The 22,655-nt window shown below is 38.2% G+C and overlaps 1 protein-coding gene across 9 annotated transcripts in view; it reads right to left on the reverse strand.

The window, feature by feature from the left end:
• The window catches only part of ZNF536 (zinc finger protein 536), a 400,005-nt gene that overhangs the window by 300,706 nt on the left and 76,644 nt on the right, over positions 1 to 22,655 (reverse strand). Inside the window, exon 3 of one of the 9 annotated variants that reach the window (XM_088136085.1) lies at positions 2,762 to 2,965. The exons of the other annotated variants lie outside the window; for them this stretch is intronic. The gene's annotated coding sequence lies outside the window, so the exon portion shown is untranslated. The remainder of the gene's footprint in view (positions 1 to 2,761; positions 2,966 to 22,655) is intronic. 9 annotated transcript variants of the gene reach the window in all.

Below are 22,655 nucleotides of genomic sequence, written 5' to 3' on the forward strand. Positions count from 1 at the left end.
TCTTTGTGGTTGCAACCTGTACAGGTTAAAGCTTCCCAACTGCCTTTAAAAGCCCTCCCCATAAGACAGGCAACTCAAGGTGCATAGTCCACTTCTTCTCTATAGTTTTTAATAAGCATTTCTGGGGACTGACATCACATGGTGTGATGGTATGTGGGAATAACCTAGGGAGACAGGAGGAAAAACCACAGCCTAGACAACGTTCTGATAAACACAATCTGAGTCTAAGGGAGGAGGAGGAGGGTGGCAAAAGGCTTTCAGAAAGGACCCTCCCTAGTTTTCAGGGGAGTTAAAAGATAGAGGAGAGGTGCTTTCAGACTTGCAAGATTTTGTTACTGTAACCTTACAATAAAGGCAGTATTAGTACTCATGTTTGGGGCTTCTTGTCTTGACTACCTCAAAGGGCTGCCACATGGGCATTCATCAGAAATATCAGACATAGACACACTCAGTAAAATCAGGACATGAAGTTCTCCTCTTGCAAAGCATTCCTGAGATGGCCTCAGGTGAATCTTCAAATTCATATGCTGTGGGCATTCTTAAAGATTGGCACCTGCTAAAAACCAATGCCTGCTGAGACAGTGGGCATTGAGGCGGAAGGAAAGAGCATGGCACTCCTGCAAGCTAATCTGCTGCCTACTGCTGGCTCCAGAGGAGCATAACCCATCTTCCAGGGAAGAGTCTGAGACAATTTGGAGACTCTGTACTTATATCTGTCCCCAAATGATACGATTAATACTTAGGACTATAAAAACGAGCTCTGAAAAATCTTCAAGTGTTGAGGGACGCCCAGTCCATCCCAGCCCTGGTTCTTTTCTGTTTGCTGGCTAATCCCCTCTTTAACCATATCATTTGGCTTTCAGAGCAATATATTTCCAGTGAATTCATGCAAGAGACTTGAATGTACAATAAGTCCCCACACTAAAAAGGCAGGTGTCGTGGACACAATAAACTCTAATAGCATCTTCCAAACTGTGAAAGAATTTTTAATACATAGATTGCTTCCCCTAGTAGCCTGCAATGGTTCCTCTGGAACCATTATACACTCCTAGGTTGCTCTAGAGCCATATATGCACACTAAGTGGGCACACAGAAAGCCATTTAAGCGACTGGTGATTAAAAAAAATAAAAATAATTACTCTGAACAAGACAGGGCTTGACTGAACAGAGTAAAACAATTACAAGGACTGTATGGTTGAAAATCATCTCTTTTTTTTTTAATGGTCTCTCTAGGAAAGAAGAGCTACAGGAACAAGAGACTTGGCTTTTTCTCCAACTTATCACTGGCTCCCAAAACCCACGGAGACAGAATTTTGTACTAATTAGTGTTTCAGTTTACTATAAAATCTGCACCCAAGTCACATGGGACAATACATCTCTCTCTTTCTGAGTTCTCAAGGGTACTTTTTCTCAAGGGTAGGGTAAAAAATAGTGTTAGGAGAAAAGAAGACATGTTTCCCTGAGCCTTTAGAGGAAAAATGACAGTCTTGAGTATCCTGTTGCAAGGATATCAACATAGAAGGAATGGCCTCAGGATATGGCCAAAAAAGTCAGGTTGGCAGCCACAATGATATAACTGAAGCCTTGGCTGGTTTTTGCATGTGGCACATATATAAACCAGGTGGAGCTTTGATCATACAGTCGTCGCTGCCATCTTGATTTTTTGACCTAACCCAACAGATGCCCCTGCAAGATAGAAAAGCAATAAGGTTGGGGTTAGTTGTAAACCAGTTGAGGCAACAGGCCTGGTGTCAGATAGAAGGGTCCAAACAATAGATGAGGCACAGCAACAAACTCAGAGTTCAAGTCAGGTCCAAAGCATCGGCTCCATAATAAAGCTTGGAGTAGATAGAGGAAAGACTGAGTTAATTCGTTCAAGGAGCTCTATGACCTGCTGGAATCTCAACATCTTAAACCAGAATCCACAGAACCACACCCAAGAGGTAATCTGGGCTGTCTGGAGATCATTCTTTTGTGCAAGTAGAGCCTCTTTTCTAAGTCAGCCTTTACTCACAAGTTAAAATATTTGAAAAATTTTGCAAACAAGCAGCATTTCTGCACATGCAGACTGAGGTTTATGTGATGTTAATGTGGATCCATGAAATGTGGTCCATTCTTTCTTTCTCACTGTCTCTATGATTAGAACGTCCTCCCATATACACACTCATGAGGCCACTTGTATCTCCCGTCCAATTCAAAAGCCATGTTTGGACAAAAGCATAGGCTGTTCATCATGGATGTAAACTTTGGGAGTCAGCAGGATAGATGCCATTCTGGACTAGACTGCCAAGGCATAGGGGTCACTAGATACCCACAAGTCTCAGTTTGTCAAAGTATATCCAGTTTTATTGAGACAACCTAGGCTTCTTTGAAGTAATGCATCCCCCAACTTTCCTTACATCAATAAAAATAACTGAAACTCCATTTCTATTGCTTTGTATTTTTATATTTTCACCCACCACATGAAGGCTTTTTTAGATGTCTATTAGGCTATAGTTCCCACCCTGGGAAACTGACAAGCTTACATCCATGCTGTTCTTCATCATTTATTTATTTGTTTGTTTGTTTGTTTGTTTATTTCTCACACTTATATAGCCACCCATCTCACAATAATGTGACTCTAGGCAGTTTATAATAAAAACAATCATAAAATCCAAATGTTTTTTTAAAAACTACAATCAAAAGCATCAGCATTATTATTATTAACACAATAGTGGAGAGAACTGATGCTAAAAACAATGCAGCCATCTCATCAACTCACCATTGCCTTGAGATCCCCAGGCCTGCTGACACAGCCACATTTTAAGGGACCTCTGACAGGATGTCAAGGATGGGGCCAATCTCACCTCAGGAGGGGACAATGTTCCACAGGGTGGTTGCCACGGCAGAAAAGGTCCCCCTCTTGGGTCCTGCCAGATGAAACTCTTTCACAGGCGGAACCTGCAGCATACCTCTTCTGCCAGACCTGATGGGACAGGCAGATGGAATCAGGTGGAGGCAGTCCCTCAAATGACCTGGCCCCATGCCATGAAGGGCTTTAAAGCTAAAAACCAGCACCTTGTCAGCCCTCCTTATGCTGTTTTCTGAAACCAGACAGGAAACACAACCAGATGAGCTACTTCTACTTTATTGGCAGGCTACATTAACAGAATCTTGCAAGTCTGAAAGTACAAATCTCCCGCCGTCCCTATTTACCACCTGATCAGTTAGGGCGAGTCCTTTCTAACTTTCTTTCTCTTTCTTTCTGTCCGTTACTCAGCTGGTGGTTCCTCTCCCTTTTATCAGATCATTCCCTAGGCAGCATCTCTTCCCCCTGTCTTCCAAGGTCATTCTCACATTCCATTACACACCTTGAACCTGGAAGCAAACTGGCAACCAATGCAGCTCATGGAGCAAAAGTGTAACATGTGCTGTTCTAAGGATACACATAATTGCCTGCACCGCTGCATTTTGCACCAGCTGAAGCTTCCAAATACTTTTCAAGGGAAGCTCCATGTAGGGCACATTACAGTAGTCCATTTGGGAGGAGACCAGGGCATGAGTGACTGTGAGCAGAGCCTCCTGGTCCAGGAACAGCCGCAACTGGTGCACAACACAAAGCTGTGGAAGAGCCCTCCTAGCCACAACTGCCACCTGCTGTTTGAGCAGGAGTCGTGAGTCTAGGAGAATCCCCAAATTATGCACCAGGTCTGTCTGGGGCAGTGCCACCCCATCCAGTACCAAAAATGGCATAGTCCCTGAGCTGATGGCCCCAAAACCCAGAGCCACTCAGTCCTAACTGAGCAACTTAAGTCAATGTAGCTATATTCCTTCTTTAGATGCTTCCCCAGTTATACAGTTTTATGCAGCAAGTGCTTCAAGGCAACAACCTTTTAAAATTTTGCTTATGCTGTTTTCTAAAATATTGTAAATTGACATAACTAAATAATAGCTAGATAATGTTACATGAATGTTAGATCTGATTATCATTAACTGTTAAAGCACCGCTAACACAATGACCTGGCACATAATTGCACTGAACCATGACATATTTAAATGAGCTCATACAACACATTAAGTGATAGAGTATAGTTTACAAACCACAGAGGCTGGTTTGATATAACATGCTAAAGTAGATAAACCGTATTATGGCTTAGCACAATTTATAATCCAAGACACTGGTTCATATATCTTTACATGGGAATCAGTCTACCCCTAGCAATGGAAGCAAGAAAACCTTCAATTAACACCAGTCCTTTTCTGGTGCCTAGAATAGGATTTCACCAGATTTTGCAACTATGGGAGCCTCAAGATGCATCTGCACCAGTGTGAGACTGACTTCGCAGAATTCAAATGTCAAGTCACAGGAGATCTGTATCAAAACGATTCTGGGTACTTTGCAGGGGGAAAAAATTAAGCTATAGTGCCACAGTTCACATCAACTTCCTTTTCCATGGGATATGATGATGCAGTACATCTACAATGCTCTTTACCTTTTAGGTTTTGTCTCTTAGAAATAAGAAGAAATCCATTTTAAACAAATGCAATAAATCTGGCAACGTTATTTCCAAGGCACAGGTATGGACACTGGGGTGATTTTTGCAAAGCTGAGTTATATAGCCTTTTGCTAAATGAATGCAAAAAGACTATCACTGAAATCTTTAATTACACTGCAGTCACAGCCTATATTCTTATTTGCAGTTTGTTGAGGGGAAATTATAGATCTTTAGGGGGTAATTTTTATGAAATCTATGGGGGAGAAAAAATGGAAAGCATCAGAAACGTCATCCGGCATCAGATAATGAAAAATGTATTTTTTTCCTAACCAGTTTCCAGCCACTGCAAGCTGATGATATGACTGTTTTCTTCTGGCACATTATCTGAGTACTTGAACCCTGGATAACAATGAATTCATACAGAAGGAAAGTGCTAAGCTTTAATTGTATGTATTTAGTCACGCAAACAGAAGCAATGGCCTGAGAATGGCTAGTTAGCCAGTGACAGCTTTTAGCTTTTAGAACTACCTCCGAAAAGCTTTTACAAATTGTACTGATCTATTCATGGCCATGGCAGGGGAAAAGCAAACAAAACAAAGATCATCATTTTTCCCCATCCCTTTAACCTGGTTGCTGCAATAAGTTGTGTTGCCTTTAAATGCACAGATAGGTAGATATGCAATTCCCACCACCCGCTAATTTTGTTCAAGTAAATATCATTAAAAATTTGAAGACACTGGAAGAATGTGCAGTTTATGTTCAAAAATTTCTCCCTGTCAATCAATTCTGCATGAAACTGATGATCACATCATCACGTTAGTTTGCCTGACTTGCTCAGCACAAAGGAGGTGGGAACATTTTCTCAAGCAAGGATGTCAGCACTTGAAAAATCAATCACCATCTGGGCTCATTTTCCAAAAAGAAGAAAAACAACCCCTGGTTAAGAATACACTAGAACAAATAAGTTGAAAATGTTTGAAAATAAACTGTGAGGTCAAAGAAACTTTATAATAAAATGGGAAAGAAGCATCATAGCAGCTTAAAAGGAAAAGAAAAATGCAATCACACGTCAATCAGTATGTCAAGGCTACACGTGAACAGCATGCAAAAAAGTTGTTTTAACACTTTGGAAGATCATTTCTCTTGCTCTCTTTCATAAAATTATATCTTCTTTGAAACGGAGGCTTCTCTTTATAAATAGAACCATGTAAAATATAAAAAGAATATTACATTTCAGAGTACTTTTACTCTGCTGAAGTGCAGAGAAAACATGATACCATGTCCAATATTTGTGATTTAGCACAACTCTTGACTAAAAGTAATAGAACATGTCCTTAAAATTTTCTTTCTGCCAGGGATAGGTTCTGTTACAGAAAGGTAAATACTGTATATTGTTCTGGCTTGACTAATCTTACACTCACACAATGCCTCCTTAAGCATTTTTTTTAAGGTTTGTCCAACTCATCCTAATTTTGCATTGTATTCAGTTCATTGTTTTGGAGAGATTTCTTTCCATAAATAATGTGCTCCAGTGGATTAAAATAAAAGTTCTAGTTTGGGGATCTTTTTTTAAAGTACAGAGAATTAGACAATGGTGTTACAAACTCTATCCCACACAATGAATAACAATTAATCAAATCATAAAACACTACAAGAATTCACAATACACAAATAGCAGAGGGAAAGATAAATTGATTTTTGCAGCAGCTTTGCTCCTTTTCAGTGGCACGACTGTGTGAAAAATACCAGTTTAAAAAGTGTGCTGAGGCAGCAAAACCATTTAATACTTCACAAACAGTTATCTAAGCCAATGTCCAATAGCTAGACAGTACTGTAATGTGACCTACATACTAACAAAATCATTTTTATACAGAGGGAAAGACCAAGCATTTATCCACTTCAAAATAGTTAAGCCAACTAACTCAAATGCTTTCTTCTTGCTATTGTATGCTGGCTTGAAATGTGTGGTTTTAAAAGCAAAAATCAAGTGACCGAGATTAAAAATCTTCCCAGGATATTGCTCTAGCAAATCACTGTATTTTATTACCTGTCTGTCCCATAACTAGCAAATCCAAATTCAAATAGATCAGAAACTATGATTAAAATTCTGTGTGTTTGATTGAGAGAACTAAATGTGATTTAGTGGTTAAGGTGTTGGACTCTAATAGGGCTTGGAGTAGGGAGACTCAGGTACGTTCAGATACAACCTCAGTTGTGGAAACTCACTGGGTGACTTTGGCAGCCACTTTTTCTCAGCCCAACCTCCAGCTCAGGGTTGTCGTGAGAATGAAGTCGAGAGAGATCCTCATGAAAGCTGTCTTGATCCTTTGGAAGAAACGTGGCATATGAACCGAGAAAAATGAATAAATAGCTGTGCTTTCATTTTTATAGTTTAATAAATATTTAATATATAATTCAGGCTTCTTTGGTTTTTTTAAGAAATTGTGAAGACAGAAGCACAATTCCTATTTATTATGTTGGGACTGATTAGATCCTGATAGTTTGACACCCCCCCCCCAAAAAAGGAGTATTAATTTGTGGCCTTTGGGTTATTATCAAACTTTTTTGTCACTATAGTTATCAAGTGTTGGGAATTTCCTCTTCATTGCAATAAAGCAGTCCACAAGATGTTCCACCCTGATCATGATATCCTTCTCTAAAGATCCCCCATCTTGGGATCTTCCCTCGAAATATGCTGTCTTGTGTTTCCTGACATCTCTTGCAGCTTTGAAACAGGAGCTAATCAGTGATGGGTCCAAGACTGTGAGAAGACTGTTAACATAACAGCCTACTAAGGAACTTCCCATAGGGCCTGGCTGGATAATACAGGATAGAAGATGCTGGACTTAGTATGTCCTTTGCCTGATACAATACATATTCTTGTATTCTTAAGTCCTTCAGGAACACGCTCAGTTTATGAACTGATTTATTCAGGGTAAACGTGGCTCTGTCCAAAGTAATGTGGTTTAGTTTTCTTGTTATGTGTATTTATTTACATGTATTTGTCTACTTACAATGCATGTGTGTGTGTGCGTGTGTATGCATACATACAGGGGTGTACCAAAGGGCCCCACAATTTATTATATAAATTACATTAAATGTTCAAATACACATGCACACACATGCGCACACACACACAAACACAGACTCAAATTTAAGATTATTGATTCTCATCTAGTGCATTGCTGATTCCAAGTTCTAGTTATTTATACCACTTCCCTTTGTTCCCACAAAAAAGTGATAGAGTTGAGCAATATTACAATGCCTCTAATTCCATATTTACAACATTAATCTTTCTTTACTTCAACTTGATTTCTTTGAGATGTTACAGTTAGAACTTCTAGAATTCTCACACAGCATGGCTGATAGCTGGGCATCTGAGTGTTACACTCCCCACACATTTGGAAGATAACATTGTTGATAGTATCAACGATCAGGGAGGAGTTTTGGAATAGGCAACTATCTTGAATGCCTATCAGAGTCTCTCTCTATTACATCTTATACTGAACAAAATCAAGGCATTTTGAGTTATGTTTTCATGCTTCCTTCCTTCTGAGACTGAGCAATTTTTTTAGCAACTCCTCCCTTAATAGTTTGTTCATCCCTTCTCTGTTTCCAGGGCCATTCCATCACAGTGGGTTTGCACCTTGTACTAAACCATGATCTGCTTATTTATACAGTGCTGAAGGAGCAACAATTGGCTAGGCTCACATAGCACATTAAGACATAAACCATGATTAATGAGTTGCAATGGCTAGATTTAGCGAACAGGCTAAGCCAAAACCAAACAAATCATACTATGACTTCTTGCAGTGTGTGAAAACAACCCCAGAGAAGAGCCAAAAAAAACATAATTCTGCTCCAGGAACTCCCCACCAGCATAGGACGGCAAGCTGTTGGCTGCATGCATATAGTTGACTTTTAATGCTCTTGTTCTCCCAAAGATGGCAATAGTATTGCTTCTTCAATATTAGTGTTTTTTAATCTGGACCGTTAGTTTGTGTCTCCATTGGAAATTCTATTAGTGTTAAGAGAGACTTCAGTTACAATGACTTCAGTAAAGAAGTGGAGTAGGATGGGGTAGGGAAAAATAGAAGATTCTACAACAGGATGGCAGAAGTACATGTGAATCTCATTTCTGTCTTTTCTTCCACTCTGAATGAGCTCAGCTTTTGATACAGAAGGTGTCAGCCACTGTAATCAAATTGAAAGAGGCAAGTGAGGCCACATATTCACCATCTAGGAGGGGAAGAGTATGTTCGCAATATAATCACAAAGACCTGTAAAACTCATTATAGTCTAAGAGAATCTGGGAATTCAGCCCCGATTGACCTGTTCATAGGAAAAGAGCACCACAATAACATTTCCCCAATGATATAGTGGGCATCTGTAACTGACTCCTTTCTCTCTGTCCTTCAACAATTCAGATTTCCAAACCTGTGTCCTAACTAAGCATTATGGCAATCTGAGAAAGATGTTGGGTTTTAACTGTGATAAGTAGGAACTCACAGAGGAGAAAAAGAGAAAGGTTTGCTCCACTTCCTGTAGATCTGAGACCAAAAAAATGATTTACGTAAGAGAATGAGTGAGGCTGACACACCATCAATCCTGCAGCTTCCCCCTCCTAAGTCTCAGACAAGCTGAGTTTGCCAAACTCAAATGATCCACGATGCCATGTTGTAAGCAGGAATCCATGAAAGTCATAGCTGTGTAAAGAACTCCCCAACAAAATCAGCAGAGGATATTAATTAAAACAAATCACACACACACACACACACACACACACACGCAAAACACCTTTACATGAATATTTTTGTACAAGGAATATGAGTATTTGCTGCTGCCTTTTTCCAAGAAACAACATCTGGTATGCCATACGGATACACCACAAAAAAGATCTAAGATGGTGCAGTTTGATTCATTACTTTGATTCTGGCCCATCCTTTTATGTTAAAATCATTCCATTTGTAAGCCTTTTTTCATTGCTCAAGTCCATACCTGCATTGAGACATAGCTTGTCTTAGATCTAGACATAGATTTTTTTTTCAGTAATCTGCAATCATCCACAAACTGAGCTAAGCCATTAATTAGGATTAAACCAACTTTCTCCCCAACACAAACATACAGACATACCAGTGTCTTAGTATAATACATGAATTCAGACATTCTCTTAAGACTCAGTATGAAGGTTAGATCCAAGGCATGAGTGATATTATGTAAATCCAACCCATATTCTCCAACCCAGGATCCTGAAAGCTACTGAAAACACAATTCAGTCTTCCAGACATACAGGAAGAGAAGCATTCAGACCAACAGAAGTGACATGTCGTACATATATGTTTCCTTCTATGCCTTCACTGAAAGTTACAGTTTAGTCCAGTCATAAATTAATTCACCTAATTCAGTCCAATCATCAGACTATAAAGGAGGGGTGGGAACGTGTGGCCTTCTTGGTGTGGCTGAACTATAATTCCCCACAAAATAGTTGCTTGCAAAAAGCAGATCTCCTAGGAAGTCTGCATAGGCAGAAGGCTGAATAGCAATGCTAACTATCCATAGGATGGGGAATCTGCAACATTCATCATATTTTGCATGTTCACAATTCATAAGAACCTATGCATGAACCAGCGCAGACTTAGCTGTTTTCAGTGCTGAAGCAGTAAATGACTAGGCAGTATGTTTGCACATAGATTTTCTTGTACATCCCTTTGGCAGAATACATGGGAAGTTACCGGTAGGTGGAACCCCATCTCACCCATCACAACCACTGCCTCTAATTTCATTCCCTTTTCAAAGTTCTGTTTTTCAATAAATAAAAAGCCAAAGGGATCAAAGAAAAGAATATGCAGCCAAAAGCAGTGATAGGAACACCCAGGGCATCTGCCATAGGCAAAAAAAGGACCATGCATAGCTTTTTGGCTTGTACTGCTACTGTCAGAAGGTTCCAAATATCCTACCTGAGTAATAGTTACTCTAGCCTAAGACATCCCTAGACTCTTCAGAATATAATGGCTGTTGGCTATATATGAATATTTCTTTGCATTAGGCTTCACATACCTCTATTGATTTCTTATTCCTCATAAAGTTTTCCAGCAAGTTACCCAGTGTACGTAGACTCATTATCTTTAGCATTTGCACATACCCATCAGAAGTATAGCAACTAGCTTTTTTTAAAAAAACAAAAAGTTATTTCTTTCCGTGCTTCCCTTTGGCCAAAAAAGACTCCCAAGTTAAGTAAGTTATCTCTTTCCAGTTACCAAGTCAAGCAGTGGAGCGAGAGAAGCACTTGGCAGAGAATTCGCATTATGGGAGTAGATGCTCAGGACCCTGATTGTGAAGCAGGACTCAGCACTGAGCAGCAAATGCCTGGAACATCCATAGGTATCCTGCCAATGGTACGGGGCCTTGCAACAAGCCTTTTTGCAAACTGCCCTGGGCTTATTCTCCAAGCCTCGTCGAGCACTACGTTTAAATGAGAGTGCTCCCAAGCTTCCTAAATAGTTTAATAAAACATATACTGACTGTAATATTCCGTTTATATTAGAAAACTATCGCCCCTTGGTTTGAAAAATGACCTCCGGTTGGCAATTTGACTCTCAGCTTCATAGATTATAGTCCACTGTTGGTCATTTAGTCAGTCCACAGAGCAATACTTTTTCGTAACAAGCTCAAACAGCAATCAGTATTTGGTAGGCTACTCCACAAGCTGACGATAATGCACCACAACACATTCTATTATGCAGCTAAACAAAAGGAGTTACAACCTGATGACACTCACACAGACAGAATAGGAGTGCTTATTCCCAGAATGCTGAGACTGGGGGGGTGGGTGGGGGTGGAATAAATTTCTTTGTATATTTTTACACATTTCCATTGCCTTGAATTCGTTCAACACAAGATCTAAATTCTCTAATTCTTTTTCACTAATGTCATTTGCCTTTGTATCTCCTTAAGTCTATTTTTATGCATTATAGGAAAAAGTAGATCCTATTAGAAGCTGATCAAATTTAAGGAAATTAGAGAGATACCCTACAGTTATAAAATCTCAATTGCAATAATGGATTCAGGACTCAGCTTTGAAAAGGCACTTTCAGCCTGTCCTTGGAATAAAGAAGATAAAATTTTTCAGTATTTCAGAGAGTTAGACTGTTGTTTTAGATCTGTTCCTGTATGGTTATTTCAGCATCCGAGTGCTTGTATATGAATCCAGAATCAATGCATATGAGTGAGTTGGGGAGGTTTTGTTTTCCAGATATACGGATTGTGGTCAGTCCCTACATCTATTCATTTGGAAGACCTGCATTCCATTTCTGACTACACCTAAAGAAAACTTGTACAGGCATTGACCAAGCACATTGGGGTTCCTTAGCAAAAGATACACAACACTTCCTTATACTGAGTCAGACTAAAGGCCAAGTCTGCTATACATATGGGATGCCAGCACCACAGAGATTTCTCATGAAATCCATTCAGGATTCAGGGTGATTGAGTGACTGGATTCCCTGCCACTTCTGAAGGGTAGGTGACATGAAGAGCCATCCCTGTGCATCTTCTATTTGTGCAAATCTTTAAGATGGAACCAAAGAAATCCAAATAAAATAGGGCCATTAGAACCTTTGGAATCCAGAGCAATGTCCCTTAAGTATCAATTGCAACAGAACAGTAGTAGTAGTAGAAGGCTACTGTCCCATTCTCCTAGCCTCATAGACATATTTGTAGGTGGATGTGGTATATACCAAAGGCTGAGACAGATAATCCTGATCTATCAGCTAGATGAAATATAAGAAGGAAGAGCAAGACACAAGGTGTGCCCTTCTCTTCCTGTGCTGCTCTGTCTGTCAGGCTTGCCCTACTGGAAAAATGAAAAGCCTAGAATTAAACTGGCTATAACAAGACAACTTTCAAATAGACAGGGAGATAAGATGTAAAGCTGGCCATCCCCACAAGTTAATGTGATGGGAAGGTTGGATGTGTAAACTTGAGAAGGAGACAGAGGAGTTTCAATCACTGTCCTGTATACCTTCAACATACTGCCAAACCAGCATGTGATCCTCAAGGATAAAAAGGTTGCCTACCCATGTCACTCCTAGTCTCCACCAATTGCAGCTGGTCTCCACACTTTCAGTCACTGGTCAATCCAAACCCCGAAAGTAATGCTAAGGGCCGAAACTTGGAATTCCTGCTGTTAAGCCTGTGTTTTCCTTTTGAGATAAAGATTGTCCTTATATGTTTGCATGCCATGGAAATACTGAAATTTGGTTCCCTGTGTGTATCAGGTTTTGTGGAGAAGAAATATTTCAACAATGTCCCAAAATGGCAGGCCAAAGATGAAACAAGGACATAAATCTTGACCTCATGCAAAGGCTTAATTTACAAAACAACCCAGGATGTATGTTTGCACACATTTAACTTATAGTTTTTACTATGGTGTGTAGATGCTTTGTAAGTGGCAGGATGTGAACGTGGAAATTTTCCTGTCTGAAATACCACAGCCTTCAATCAAAAGCCTGGTATTTCCTTTGCATACCTCATATAAGTTTCATCCCTAAATTAATATTAAAAATTTTAGAGCACAGAATGATTCACTATATCTAGCTGAGGCGGATGACCCTTTATGTGAAAATTCAGCTGTGGATTTACATGCTTGTCTCATTAATACTATTGGGAAAATTGGATGATACAATTTTATGATTTAGGAAAAGAGCCTTTTAGTTTGAGAAGTAGCAATTTCCTTTTTAAAAAACATATTTCATTTTTAGAGCAATAAAAAGTGGCATATATGTCCCATACCATAATGGATTAATTAAAGAATATTATGTTTATCCTAAGTCCTGACCAAGTTGTACATCTTCATAACTCACTCATAAAAATTAATGCATTTTCCAACACTCCATAATGATATATCACCTATTTTTGCTATACCTGTTCAGAATAAATTGTTTCAGATTGGATTATTCTGAGGCACAGTGAGTAGTATTGGGGAGGGGGGATGTTATTTTAGGGGTTTACAGAGCAATGCACCAAAATCTTAATCTTTTCACTACATCTTTGAACTGTCATGTTACTCCCACTGTTATGAAATCATGCTGGTTTGCCACACCTAGATTTTCAGATCTAATGCAATATGCATTCTCCCTCTCCACTCTTTCCATATCAAACTTGTCGCCTTTGTCATAATCTTTTATTTTTTAAACAATTTCTTCGCTGTTGGCCGTTCATGTAGGCATCACAAAAATATTCATGCAGTGGCTCATAAAACCTGCACGTTTCTAAATTGACAGAACTTTCCATCTTCCCTCCCCCCCGAAAAAAATCCCCAAAATAATAATGTACAGATGTTCCTTATTTAAATTAGCTGTTGGCATTTAATGCTGCCAATCTCATATGTGATCAAGTTTGTGAATTTCCCAGGTAGTCAACATTTTACAGAGGCCTGTTTATCCTCCAGTTGAATGATTATGCCAGGTGACTGATCTAGATAATTGTTCAATAAATAGCAAATGTTAGAAGGTTGGGGCTAAGGGTTCCAATTGACCAGCTGTATTTTTTATATATATATATATATATATATATATATATATATATATATATATATATATATAATTTTCTCCACACAATCCTTTCCTTCTGCTGCAAATATCCTTTCTTTTTGTATTTCAATCTACAAAATGATGTAAACAATTTTTCTTTAAAGATCATCCGTAAAATAACCTCATTCTCAGATACAACAATCATATTCTCAGGTGCATCTAATCATGATAGCATAATTATCAAATAGCATATTTCTGTTACATTAAAAGAATAGAAATAAATGAAGAATGTTGATCTGTCCAAAATCTCAACAGGAGGCCCAAAAGAGTCAAAAAAGATGGGGGCAGCAGTGGGACTGAAGCCCTACTTCCTTGTACATACATGTAATGCACATGCAAAAGGGATTTCAATCACACTGTCATGACCAACTAATCTTGACTTTTTTGTGTGTGTCCGCCAGAGATTGCTGCCAAAATGGTTGCCAATTTAAGTATATGCATCACACATATGTACAAAATGGGTGCCAATCTGAAGAGTTCACCATGCTATCTGGATTCACAAAATTATGATTTGTTTAATCAAAATTTGTTAAATAAGATAAAACAGATTGGCTGACATATTAACTTGAGCCAAAACCAACAAACCATAGTATGGCCTAGTCTGATACATAAACTGAGCCATAACATTTATTATTTTACACAACAGGGTCATTATGAACAGGAAGACTTCTGAAATGTCTCTCTCTCACACACACACACACACACACAGAGTACTGTGCAAAAGTTTTAGGCAAGTGTGAAAAAATGCTGTAAAGTAAGAATCCTTTCAAAAATATATATTGTAATTGTTTATGTTTATCAGTTTATAAAACACAAAGTGAGCAAACAGAAGAGAAATCCAAATCAAAATTTGGTGTGACCACCCTTTGCCTTCAAAACAGCATCAATTCTTCTAGGTACACTGGCACACAGTTTTTGAAGGAACTCGGCAGGTAGGTTGTTCCAAACATCTTGGAGAACCAACCACAGATCTCCTGTGGATGTAGGCTGCCTCAAATCCTTCTGCGTCTTCATGTAATCCCAGACAGACTCGACGATGTTGAGATCAGAGCTCTGTGGGGGCCAAACCATCACTTCCAGGACTCCTTGTTCTTCTTTATGCTGAAGAGAGTTCTTAATGACATTGGTTGTCCTGTTGCAGAATAAACTTGGGGCCAATCACACACCTCCCTGATGGTATGGCATGATGGATAAGTATCTGCCTGTATTTCTCAGCACTGAGGACACCACTGATCCTGACCAAGTCTCCAACTCCATTTGCAGAAATGCAGACACAAACTTACAAGGAACCTCCACCATGCTTCACTGTTGCCTGCAGATACTCATTATTGTACCATTCTCCAGCCCTTCAGCAAACAAACTCCCTCCTGCTACAGCCAAATATTTCAAATTTTGACTCATCAGTCCAGAGCACCTGTTGCCATTTTTCTGCACCCCAGTTCCTATGTTTTCATGCATAATTGAGTCACTTAGCCTTGTTTCCATGTCAGAGGTATAGCTTTTTGGCCACAATTCTTCCATGAAGACTACTTCTACTGGCCAGACAGTAGATGGGTGTACCTGGGTCCCACTGGTTTCTGCCAGTTCTGTACTGATGGCACTGCTGGACATCTTTTGATGTTGAGGGGAAGTAAGCATGACATGTCTTCCATCTGCTTCATTAAGTTTCCTTGGCCAACCACTGCAACTACGGTCCTCAACATTGCCCATTTCTTTGTGCTTCTTCAAAAGAGCTTGAACAGCACATCTTGAAACCCCAGTCTGGGGTTTTTGCCTGGGAGAGACCTTGCTGATGCAATACAACTACCTTGTATCTTGTTGCTATGCTCAGTCTTGCCATTGGGTATGATCTGTGACAGAAAACTGTCTTCCACAACCTCACCTTGGTAGCAGAGTTTGGCTGTTCCTCACCCAGTTTTAAGCCTCCTACACAGCTGTTTCTGTTTCAGTTAATGACTGTGTTTCAACCTACATATGAAATTGATGATCATTAGCATCTGCTTGGTATAATTGGTTAATCATACACCTGACTCTAATCCTACAAGATCCCTGACTTTGTGCAAGTGTACAAAGTGTGCAAGTGTAAGAATTGATGCTGGTTTGAAGCCAAAGGGTAGTCACACCAAATATTGATTTGATTTAGATTTCTCTTCTGTTCGCTCACTTTGCATTTTGTAAAATGATAAACAATTACAATATATATTTTTGACAGCATTCTTACTTTACAGCATTTTTTCACACCTGCCTAAAACTTTTGCACAGTACTTTATATATATAAAAATTCAGTCCAACAAAAATAGCTTTTATCTCTCTTCCATATATACCCAGCACTCTCTCCTTGCAACTCAAATTAACCTTGTTTCCATTGTATAAAATGAATTGACCCAGAAAGCTATAATGGTAAAAAACCATATTTTCTTGGTTTATTTCATAGCCCAAAGTTCATAAACAACTCAGCTGATGTATCACATAGCAACCACTTCATGCCTATTGTTAAACTACAGCTGTTTTGGATAGAGGGGAGTAATCTTGTCATTAGTAAGTAAGTGTAAGAGTGTGTGTGCGTATTCTTTCTCTCTATATATATACACACACACATATATATATTCACTGAGTCCTTGCCATTTTATTCCAATCAGGCTTGGCAAAATCACTTCTCTTTGCAATTTTTACTATGAGAAGCAAAATTAGCTCAAAATAGAGCATAGTTGACAAATGTCATAGTTGAGAATTCTTTTAAGGAACGATTGTGCTTGGTAAATCATGATTCATACCTTAGGGTAATACATGAACAAAAGTGCCATGGTTAAAACAAACCATGATTTAGCATAATCTGCAAACCCAACCAATTACACTGAAATTAGCAAGTTACACATAAACTTATGTTTTGTTTCTTTTCAAAGTGGCTCCCTCAATAGCTTCTTGTTCGAATTCACTGGTGAATCATCCTAATTATTCTGGACTACCTGCACTTCACTGGAGGAAAGTATGAATAGGTGCTTTTTGGTTTGTTTCTTGGCTTTATTATTAAAATAATTTTTGGTCAGTTGTTGTATTGAACATATCTGAAACTAGAAACTCTAACCTTTTAAAAGGACTGCTTTTTTCTTAAATTTTCTCAGGAGTCTTATAAGTATTTTATTTCAGAAGTGTTCTTGTCTTAATTTCAACTCAGTAGCATAAATGGATGGGAAACAGCATAATCATAACAAGAATAGGCTTTTAAAGCAAACCTCCATTACAGAAATATTAACTCAAGTGCAAAATGCCTCTTTAAAAAAAAAAAGCAACAGACAAAAAGGAAAATATAAAAGAGAGGCAGCATCCTGCATTACATTTGAGTGTTTCATTTGAAAATCTCTTGTCATTGCTTCATTATATATCAGAGAGGGATATGTTGATCAGTTGTGCTTCTCTGTGATTTTTGTAAGAGACCGCACACAAATAGATGTGTAACATTGCTTTATATATGGTATTATAGCAAGGAGGTACTTAATATCATCTGCTTAGCTAGCTAGGCATCGCCGTCCTGTAACTAATAAAGGAAAAAGCTATACTATCTATAATAAAAAACAAATGCTGGAGTGGATGAAAGGACTGAAAGCTGAATATCTATGGTGTTTTCAAGGGATCACTTTGGAAGTACACTTTTATCTCAATAAATGCATTTGTGGTATTTTCATCTTTTGGAAAAACAGCAACGCATGATAGCTGTGATAGGCAGCTGACCCCAATTTGACAAATGAGATATTTGAAGGTGTAGAAGGCACAGGATACACAGATATCCAGAAGTGGAGAGGTTACTCAGATGAGAAGGTGCAAGTAGAAAGATGCTATTTCCAACTGTGATGAGAAACAGAACAAGGACAATGTAGAAGAACAATGTAGAAAGAACAATGCAGAAAAGACAGCATATGAATTCTGTATATTCCTATTTGGCTTTATGAAGGTTCTTAGAAGACTTTTTGCTTTGAAAAAAATTGTATATCCATATATTAATAAATCTGAAATGTATACAGATAAGCTTTTTTTAAGACATTTATATTATTAATAGTTGACACAATATTTTTAGCTTGAAAAACAGATCCAGGTAAATTTATTATATTCTTAGCCAAGGACCCAAACAATACTACACAAAACTAGATACAAAATCACAACATGTATTGCATCTTCACCAGCTAAATGCGAAATATTCCACATGCTAAGTGAGAGCATGTTGGCCATTCCTTGGCCATCCAATAATTAGGGGGCGTCCTTGTGGAAGTTATACACTGGATGGTCAGGACAACATTTTCCAATAATGAGAAAATAATTAGGTCATCATTAGACTCTAACAGATAACCCTCCACACACTCACTACTTTGCTAAGGGATTTCCCACACAGATTAACTCAAAGAACAATGAATCAATCAATGGGGCAGATCTTCAATCTAGAGCTGGTCACATACGTAGAAACTTTGTGTTGCAAGGTTTTAGTGGTATCTCCCACGAAACTCCTTCAAAATCAATAACTCGTACCTGTTCATCCACTCTTTTGGTGGATATTTTTAACCCAGCAGATCACTGAATATATCCAAAGATAATAACAATTCACCTTTCTGCTCCACAATCATTTATACCCCCCCACCCCCCAATATGTCTCGGAGTTTTCCAGAGTGGTTCAACAAGACATAGTCATGGATGAGGGAACTTATGAATGAAGAAGACTATCATATCATCTAAGATGACTCCATACTTCAAAGTAAAATAAATATTTGAATTACCTTTTTCTCAATGATATTGAATGAGATGGGCTATTACTGTTGTGACTGTATTGTTTATTACAGAGAATTCATGAAAACCCAACAGACTCTATCAGAACTGACCAGACTCACACCTGTTTCTTCTACAAGGTGGCAGCATCAGAAGACTAGGTCTTCTTATTCCTGCTCTTTGTGGAAGCTATCAGTGAGAAGGAAAGGGCCATACAAAGATTTGAGACTCAGCTTAAAAGATGCTGTCCTCTAAAACAAAGTGACCCACATTGTGTTCTAAATGGTTTTTAACTAACTTAGGAATATATCTACTTAGATTTACGATCTAAGGGCACCATGTAACTGCATACAGAGATACTACCAGTCTGAAACACTTACTGTGCATATTGTTTTATACTCTATCGTTCTGAGAATACATAATTAACCTTTGCATGTCACTTATGCTCTTTTCCTGTGGAATGGATGCCATTCCACTTATTTTGAGGCAGAGCTATAACCCTTTTACCCTTTTTTCTGGTCAACAACTAGCCTAAATAGCCTTCCCCCAATCCCACTGCATAAAGTTGTTGAATGAAGGGTGTCTTTGAAGTACTACTGTGAGCCAAATTTAAGTGTATTTATTCCTAAACAGATTCTACTAGCATAAGGCCCAACAAATATAAACATACAATATTCTAGATTTCATTCAACCTGGAAGACGACTCTCCAGTGTGGTTAGAAACACAGTCTATAAACAGAATTCTGAGTTGTTCCAAGACTAGCATCAAGAACTATTCTTTCTGCAGAGAATTACAGCTATTTCTGCATTAGACATGCACACATACATTATTCCATTCCAGAGACTTATCTAATTTGAGTAAGCCTTTTATTCCAATAAAATATTAAGGAAGTTAATCGTATCAGCTATCTCAGGTGAAACTTCTAAGCCACCATGAGTCTTTTTTCATCTTCAGAAGAGGGATTCAACTACAAGCGGTCCTGGGTCCAAGTCTAACCAGAAGAAACTAGACTGCTGACCTAAACATCTATGCGCTACTTATCATCAATTATGCTGCCCATTCTGGAAAATGAAGGGTGGCTAAAGAAGGAATTTCAGTGTTGCAATTCAATATAGAATATTTCCAATTAATTATAGGTGAAGGCTTTTTAATGAATAAAGTTATTGATTGTCTTCTGGTAGGAGTGCCTGGCCACCTTGACTGATCTCAAAAAAGCTAAGCCAGGGTGGATTTGAACAGTACTTGGATGGGAAACTCTCAGGAAAGTCCAGGCCTACAGGCTAGACTATATATCTCTTCTTACAGAAGAAAGCAAGAACAACCAATTTCTTATCATTGCAAAGAAAATTTCATGGATGCATCTAGAGAGTTCTTGGGAGCCAAGTTTGATTCAAGGCTCAAGGGAGTCTTCAATTAAATGAATAGTTTAATTATAACTAAACTTGGGACAAAGAAAACAGATAGCTATGGATGAGAAAACTTACAAATGAGGAAGAGTATCAATAACTATCAATCATATTTTCTGATTGGTGATTGGGAAAAAAATACTTTCAGGTTATATGAAAGTACTGAAAATAGTCGGATGTTTCCAGTCAGGTGAGCAAGAACATGTTAAACATTCCAGGATGTCTCCCTGAAATAGTTTGGCTATCATAATATTTCCCGAAAGTCATCCCCTGCTCAGCTCACAATCCTTATTCCTGGAGGAATGAGGAACAAAAACAGAAAAAGAATCAAGAATTAGAGGAGACATGTATGAGTCAGTTGGGCAGGGAATGACTTTTGGAAAATATTAATACCTATTTCATTCTCTCAAAATCACAGTGGTGCAAAATTCTTTTACCCAGTCCTCAACACTGCATGAAAAACTGCATTTCTAATCCCACTATGGAAACTACAACAATTGTGGGTTATCTTCAGATTAAACATCTCCAGATGATCTAGAAACCAGTAAGTATATCCATGTATAAGTGCCGACATATGATTATGATCAACAGCAATCCACAAGAAAATCCTGAGTCTTTCAGCATATACCTGTTTCTGAAAATTGAGACTTATTTGCAGAATGGATCTTAAAAATAGGGGTAATAGTTAATAGATATTAGCTTGGAAGCACCTGTCTTTCAAATTCCACCAAAGAGTCCTCAGAAACCCAATCTGTCCTTTGTATTTTGAAATCTGCTTTACGAAGCCAGTCAAAACTGCACTATACTTAAAAAAGAAAAGTACATACCCCATAAATAAGGCTAAATAAAGGCAATATTTCAAATCTGGATACTGGATTCACTGTAAATTATAGGCACTTTTTTTTCTTTTTAATGGATGCTTTAATAAGACAAAGCAGTATAACCAGCATCTTTTCTTTTTTATGCCAAATAATTTGATTAAGATGCCAAAAGATTGACCTAGCAAATTGTAATCCACAATGACACTGCCATTGAGGTACATGCATTCAAGTGTGTATGTGTTTGTGTGTGTGTGTGTGTGCATGCATACACACAGAGACATGTATGCAAAGAATTGTGAATTTCATTAAATATATTAACAGGAGGAAAAAATTCAGCTTTGAAAAACAGTAATCCCGTCTTTCAACAAAAATCTTATAGGAAGCTATGAATTTGGTAGATCTGAATAGGCTGTTGGTACATGTTTTACTAAGGTAATATAATGGCACACTATTATTAGATCACATTAATCATTACGATGCCAAAGGCAGTGACAGCCTCACTGAAAAGGATTGAAAGGGCTGGTAATGGATATAAATTACCCATTGTGTGATAAAAGGATTTTTACTAAGAAGGTAAGAATAAAACAGCAAATTTCTAATATAACTCTTGTGGAAAAAAAATCTCTAAATAAAAGTAATCCTCTGTTGGTAATATCCACAAAAATCAAAAACTAAGCACTTCCTGAAACAAGATAAAGTAACATTTAAAAAAGAAAAAAGAAAACGAAAACTATAGTATAAAATTAATTTCTTAGCCTCCAATATTGCTATCAGTTTAAATGGTTTATGGGATGACCTCTAAGGAATATGGTCAGAAGGAAAGGTAGGTTCTGCTAATTAGAAGTGAAGATGGTTTTATGGAGATTTGTTAAAGCCCCTTAGCAGAATCAAATGTGGATTGCCTGAACCCCAAAATTATGTGATGTTTTATGAGATCTGGTTCAATTATCTCATTGTCTTTGCACATGAAAGCTACAGTTCTGTATCCTTGACACCAAAAAATTCCTAGGCATATTTTATTTGTATTATTAATTATTGTTATTGTGAAGAGAGAATCTGCCCAGATCAAAAGGCCACAATGGAAATATATTATAAATCTGTGGCCTTATTTGCATGTAATTTACATATTGATGATGAACTGCAAACTCAAGCTAGCCTACATTTTGCCTTTTTTTCATGATCATTCCAGAGTACAGTACAATCCTAAAATATCAACTTAAACCTAAGTACTGTTGATTTCAGTAGGGTTTCTTCCTGGTAACTGGAAGTTTGTAGTCTAAATCTGAGTGGGAGAAGGTAGGATCAAGATGAGTGAGAAGTTCAAGGACTATGAGATGAGGAGGAAGGGGAGAGGAAGAACAATAAATGTGTGTATTTCTAGATAATCCTGATCTTTTGTTAAAAGGTACTGGTTGCATCTGGCTAATTACACGACCACCTATTCCATCCAACATCAGCCTGACCTATTAGAACGTCCAGGGAGAAATTATTGATAATCCCCCATTTCCAAGAACTTCAGGTAGCTGAATCTAAAAGGTGCTGCTTTTCTGGGTCAGTGCCAGTGCTTTGGAACAGTCCCCAATGGAGATCAAGCTGTCTCCTTCCTTGCT

The sequence above is a fragment of the Python bivittatus genome, unplaced genomic scaffold (assembly GCF_059951505.1).
Source record: "Python bivittatus isolate LINGU-HERP-01145 unplaced genomic scaffold, Pbiv_v1 ctg000190_np1212, whole genome shotgun sequence".
NCBI lineage: Eukaryota > Metazoa > Chordata > Lepidosauria > Squamata > Pythonidae > Python > Python bivittatus.